Source organism: Hylaeus anthracinus, unplaced genomic scaffold (assembly GCF_026225885.1).
Source record: "Hylaeus anthracinus isolate JK02 unplaced genomic scaffold, UHH_iyHylAnth1.0_haploid 12001, whole genome shotgun sequence".
In the NCBI taxonomy this organism is placed as follows: domain Eukaryota; kingdom Metazoa; phylum Arthropoda; class Insecta; order Hymenoptera; family Colletidae; genus Hylaeus; species Hylaeus anthracinus.
In genome coordinates, this window is record NW_026534348.1 from 7275514 (window position 1) to 7282639 (window position 7126).

General features: G+C 34.8%; 1 protein-coding gene across 2 annotated transcripts in view; it reads left to right on the forward strand.

The window, feature by feature from the left end:
- Positions 1-7126, forward strand: part of LOC128891141 (lipase member H-A-like) — a 222896-nt gene that overhangs the window by 118130 nt on the left and 97640 nt on the right. The window lies entirely within an intron of this gene.

Sequence of the window (7126 nt, forward strand, 5' to 3'; positions counted from 1 at the left end):
TCTAGAACCTCGGAAAGTAGCAACTTTCTCTTTATTTTTGAGAAACGAAGAATCGATGTACGTATTTCCTGAAAAACAGAAACTGCTCTGAGTTTCGGCACGAATGTTTCATTTGAAAGTATCGACTCCATTTTTCATTTTTGAAAAATACAATCTTAAAGGTGCGAAGATATAAATCAGTAGTCAGTAATGTCACAGCTTGCGCACGAGATTTTTAACTAGTTCGCTGGATGAGTCTTGATTCAGGAAAAATGGAGTGGACGATACAAAATGTGAATCGTGTGTTTGCCTTGACTTCGAGCGATGGTAAATTATACGTACGTCGGTGTTCTTATATCAATGGTTTTCGGTGACATGGCGCATCGCTATCTGCGTTTGATAACATTATATATAATAACAAGAATTTTCGTAAAATTATTCAAGTCAAGACGAGAACAGAGTTGTGTGTAATTTTGTGTAACTAGTTTTCCTAAAGATTGTGACAAACACGTCGTCCACGACGTTCGATGCATGAATATGGTTTTACAAGACTTCGGTTTGTCATTCAAGAAACGATGATTCTTGAGTCTAATAAAGTAACATTGACAGTGCTTGATTGAATTTATTTCTGGAAAATTGAAGATATTGTGCGCTACTTTCCGTGATTGTTCTGGGCGTCCTGCCCCTACGTCTAAGACAAATTAATAAAAGTCCCTGACTATAGTTTGCGGCTTCCCTTGCAAGTAGAAGAAAGGAAACCAAGTTATGTAAATATATATTTGGAGTACTTTGTAAAAAAAACTGGAAATATAATATGCGACCGCTGATGTGAATTCACGTCACTTCAAATTCTATTCCCGGTTAGAAAATTATAAAATATAAATTATAAAAATGAAAAATTATAAACATTTTTTTTTTATGTTATACACTACATATTTACAACGTTGATATTTCGAAACATATTCTAAGAATTTTATCTTCGCCCTAACGATTAAATTTTTATGATGTCCAGTTTCAGAATTTTATTATTTTCGTCAGTACTCCGTAGTAGAAACGTAAAATATCTGTCGGTCGCGAATGTGTCAAGTTGAACGAGTTCTTTGAACGTGAACCGGATGTAGGTGAACACGTTGGCGGCCAGATTAATAGTCGTGAAAATTTTTACCGTGCTTTAGTGCTTTAAACAAAACCTTTCTGTTCCAATGTATTCTATTGCAGAAGAATTAAATTTCGTATAAAGAAGATGGATAAACTTTTCTTTAGGTAATGCATAGGTATGGATAGGCGAGCGCCCTATGCATTAAAAATACAACTTATTTCATTCGTTCTCCTTTTACGGCTGAAAGCATAGCGATCAATTCCAACGCGTTGACACTAGACCAATACTTGTGAAACTTTCTTTTCAGGCTAAAATTTGTTTTAAGACGATTGAAAATTATTTCTGTAGGCTTCTCACATTCATAAATTCTATCCATTTTCCTTAATATCTAACCTTCAAAATGAATTCTTTTAATACCTTACCAATAAACCCCGTCTCCCATATATGGGTGACATGGCGGCCAACGTGTCAAAGAATTCGTGCCCGAGTAAATATATTGCAACAACTTAAGAATTCATCTTTAGAAATCGAATGATACATGAGCGCTCGAAGTAATATATTCGACGATGGATGAATTGTGTCTGAATTTTGAAGCAAAAAGTGTACCGAGCTCCAATCGGTAAACGACAGCAACCGATAGATAGAATCAATATCGGATACGATGAAGTACTGAAACTTTAACTGCAACGGCAATAAAGCATCGACCAGTTATAGGCACGTGAATACCCATTGTTGCGTTGGAATTTTACGTCCATATCACATTTTCTCATGAAAATCGGAAATCCCTCCAACAAATTGTGAACCTTTTTTCATTCTCGTTATGAAACACCGTTCGTATTGGTGCAACTTTTTCCCGATTGAGAAAAAGAGCCGGAAGAGCTTTCTTGCTCGTGTACCATAAACTTCTAGATTCTTCGAGTGTTTTGTGCTCAAACAATTCTTTAAAACATTTCTGCAGCCACGACATTACCGATAGTTGGCGCGCTATGAGTACATTTTGTTTATTACCTTTGTTTCCTACGAATATTTTAAATTCGACTGATCCTTGAATTCGTGCAATGTCGTTATCTTTATCAATGGTATTGTGTCTGGCACAATTTCGTGAAATTTCTGCATGAGAACAAAGCTTTAATTATGACCTTTTTCTAAAAGCGCATGACTAAAATAAAGTTCTAGTCATTCTTCCATTCAATGGCACAACGACCTGATCATATTGCTTCGAACACTTCGTACATGTACAGGTCAAAAGTTCAATCCCTGTTACTTACATCGATACTTTTGGAACACACAGAATCTGATAATTAAGTTTTCACCAAATTAGCCTGATTCTAAAGCTCTACAAGGCATATACAAAGCTAACTTTGCTTCAAAATTTTGCGTAAAAATACCGATGACCAATAACAATGTTGATGACGGTTAGGAGCATCATCAACCTGAAATATCAAAGTAAATGTTTTACAAATTGTTCACAGAACAAATATTCGGTCCATGGAGGGTTAAAAAAAAAAAAAATCAACATTCGTAAAATTAATTAGAATTCGCGTGTATATCCTCTAATGTTGTTTGAGTATCTACATTAGTAAGAAGATATCTTTCGAGAATAAACGCCCTGAAAACAGTCAAGGCTAGAGTTGAACGAACGTTTCGAGTATATGACCTCGGTGAATCGAAAAATGATAAGAATACTAGCTTTCCCAACATCTTGTCTTCTAGTTCTGGCGTTCGGTAGGCGGTAGAGCATGTTCAGAATGGCCCCGGGGTCTTTGGAGGTATTACCATTCTTCGGCTAAAGTACTTCATAGCGTCTTGCGCGGGGAACATACATAACCCAGAACTTCTACAAATCTCTACACGGCCACACCATGAGCAGCACAGATGTTTCAACCATGGCGTGAATTATTCCGTTATATTCTGAACGGTTGTGTTTATGTACAGCCCCCTGATCATACTTACGGAACTGACAGAGCAATCCGCAGTCGGTGGGATTTCTCAATTTTTCAAATCGGCTCCTTCGAAATCAAGACGATTATTCAAAGTTTCTCTATCAAAGGTCTTCTAAGTTTTCTATCATTATCTCAGAAACTAAACGTCGTATGAATAAACTGTAAATATAAAACGAAGTTTCGTTTTGTCATTCTCTATAAGGTGATATTTTTGTTCAAATCGATCGTTCAACCGTTGCTTGTTTTTCTTTAAGACAATAGCAACAGGACCAGACCGTTACGAGACCTCAGGAAAAAGGTCCTCTAAGTTCTCAATTTTTATCTCTGGAACTAAACGTTCCGCGAATAAACTGTAAGTATAAAAAAGTTCCGTCTTATCATTCCGTATAAGCTGATATTTTTGTTTACATCGACACCTTTACGCCTATTAGAATTTTCTAACAAAAATCGTCCCACGAGGGTTGATGATCGAGAAGCCGACGCGTTCCTAAATGCCGAAGAAGAAGGAACTTACTTACCCACGGTTTTGATTCGATGACCAGAGACTGTATATCTCGGTAGGGGAAATCTTTGTCGCGTTTACTCGTCGAGACAGGGTTTTAAGGATCCCGGAGAGCTTGGCCGGCCATTATATTTGCTCGAACAAAGCCGCTCTAAGCGCTTCTTTCTATCTGTCGCGATTAAACATGCTTCGCCGTGTGCATTATCGCGTCGCGTAATTCCGTAAAGGCACTTTAAACGAGGAAACAGTTGGAGACGGATAGATTAACGGGATGATCCAGGCGTTTCCGTTGGACGCGAATTTTGCACGCGCATTGCTGTCGAGATTACGGTATTTCCTAGTTTCCAGGACCGTTTTGGCCGTGGTAGCCATAAGCCAATCCCGGGAGCGATCTATTCAACAAGATTTACGGTGGCATCCACGACGAATACGACCGGAGCGATGCCGAGATATTTGTAATCGCATTTGCATGTATGATTATCCCGTGCAACGTCGATTCCGCTAGCACCCCGAACGGCAAAAATATTCTCCATCGGCTCGTGGAGATCGCATCGCCGGAATCACAAGAATCCGGGAACGCAAATATTGCTCGTTGAAAGTCCTGATTCCGATGAAAGATGCGAGGAAACGAAAGGGTTCGAGCGAGGAGAACGATTGTTGTCCTTCTGCTGGGGGTCCTGATACCGCGTTATGCTTTAACGGTTACAGACGCAGTCCGATGGTATCGCGGTGTGGATTGTTCTAACAGTAATGGTCTGAGTTTAACGAAATTCTAATTTTTAGAAATTAGATAAACGTCGATTTTGTTTTAATTGCAGATGCAAGATTACGAAGAACATATCTGTACGTGTGTAGTCTCCAAAAGTGATGATTTTATAGAATTCTTACTATTGACGCCGATGAAATTAACCCTAAATGTAAATAACAATGTTGAGTAAGTTAAGAGTAATCAAGAATAAGTAGTCGCGTTTTCTTAGTTTCTCAGATGAAATATATAATAATGGAATAGCAGTATTCCAAGAGGCGTAGAGTAATTCGTGATTGATTAAATTGTAATGCCAACGTATCAATCATGAAACAGATATAGTTTTCTGAAATGAATTGAACATTACAAATTCGACCCAGTTTCCAGAACACGTTCATTTATAGATTGAATTGGGTCATCTTGTATACATATATCGAGTGAGTACTGGATTCGAATTTAGTATATTATTACAGATAGATTTAAAGTGAATTTTTATTTGAACTAATGCCACATTTGCAACAATGCTGTTGTAGTCAAAGTCAAATAAAAATAGTTTAGAACGCTATGTATTTGGTAAATTATTTTTAATCTCCCTTTTTGTGCTTCCAATTGTATAAATATTCGATATAAAAAAGGTCACCATGAAATATCAAATCGAGTTCTTAAGAACTCTGTATATTTGAAATAAAAACAATTGATTACCTATTAAACCTTTGATGTATTGGACGAAGCAAACAAATTATTCACGACTTTGAACCAGTAGCCATCGACTATAAAATACTTTGAATTTCGAATTTCGACTTTTCTCCCCCTGACATTTTTCTATCATACAAAATAAGCGATATATTTAAGGTGGTCGAATTAGGTGAAATCGGTATTTCGCCCTGTATATTAAGCCGTATTTGTGTTTTATTAAGGTTTATTAGGTCCGTTCAAATATAATATTTGAACGTTATTGTAACGTAACGTACAAGCAATTTCTTCATAAAATATTCAAGTGGTTTAATGTCAGCAACGCGTTATTGGAAATATCTCCAGGGAAACATTTGTTCCACATTCGCCTGGTACCGTGCATTCAGAGACCGGAATTGTTACGAAATATGTAGGTCAAAAATTAATTATCCAAAACACAATGGTCTGGTTCTCTATGCTCGAACAGTACTTTTTAAACAGAGTGTACGCAGTGTACATTAAATTTGTCCTCTTTAAATCTAATTAGAGTTACATAAGCAGCCGACCTAAATTTTGCAAAGTAATTATTATCAATGAAATGTAATATTATTCATATTATCATTCTAACTTCTGAAACAATTCTTATCTCAGTTTTTCTTGCTGTTATTCTTTTCTGTTGTCATTCTATTTAGGACCAATGAACATAATTATTATGTTACGGAAAAGAACACAAAACCAATTACCAAATAAAAGTTATAATATGCTTACATTTCTTACAGTACTTCTATTAAAGATTGCGGATCTGAAACAAAGAAAATTACTGTACTTTAAACGTTTAATTAGTAATAGGATAATAACTAATAATAAGTGTAATTAATATTAGCATTGTGTGCATATTTTAACAGAAGAACTATGCAACTACGATTTGAAAAGGTTACAAAGCTAATTTTACATTACTTAAATTTACCTTTTCTCAATCGCAAACTTCAAGACTCCAAGTTTGGTTTGCATCATAAATTTGATTACGCGGTGCTTTCATTATAATTTTCCTTACTCAGAATTAATAATTCACGATGATGAAAGAAAACTTTTCCCAACGGGTATATCTTGTTATTTCAATAACTACGTAAAGCCGTAAACTATTTCCATTAATCTTTCAGAACTTTGAACGTCATTTATTCTTTGAACGAGGTACCAGCGTTTCAGTGTATATAAAGAGTTTTCTGAAAAAAGATGTTCAAAACTGTGTTTTTTTAACCACAGACAAGAGATTTGGAGTATATCGGTCGTTTATTTATACTTCTATATCTATACTACATGAAATATAATCACATGAAAATAATGTAATACAAAAATATTGGTTATCAATAGATCTAAAAAAAATTCAGCAACGCTATGTACCTAGCTTTTGTATTTAAACCACAATAACGTTTTTTATGTTAAATATGAATGAAAACTTTTATTACAGCTTTCATTAAAATTCGCCTTACAAGTATTTAAAAAATTGCAATATATCTTCCTTATTTTTCTTAAGCAATAAACGTTTGATTTGAAAATGTTTAAATTCAATTCTAAATCACTAGATATTAGTCGAGACTCTCATTGACCTAGTTTACCATCGCGTTACCGTACAGTAGAGCAGATATCCTGAAACGTGGTCAAAATTCAAACAATTGTGACTACTCTGAATATAAACATAATTAATTATAGCAAACTGCTGAAATTGCGACATCCCAAATATCGGAATATTTGAACCAACGGCACATTCAGATATGATGTCTACATAAATTGCCACTAATTTATAGAAGTCACTAAATCACGTGCCTATTATATTTTATCAAATAGCTTTTTCTTCTCCTTCAAATGCCTTTTCTTCTTTACAAGTTAAATTCTCGTTATTAATATTTGACGATTGGTTCAAAAACTTCAAGAGTATCTCCGTTCAACTCTTGTTCATGTCAAACATAATATATTCCCACATCTTACTTTCTTATACAAATGCTCTTTGTCGCTTTCTTTAAGGTGTAGACTATTCACACATTCCCTTTCTATATATTCTATATATATAATTCTATATATTCTATATATATTATATATATATATATATAATTCTATATATAATATTCTATATATAATATATATAGAATTATATATATAATATATAGAATATATAGAAAGAGAATGTG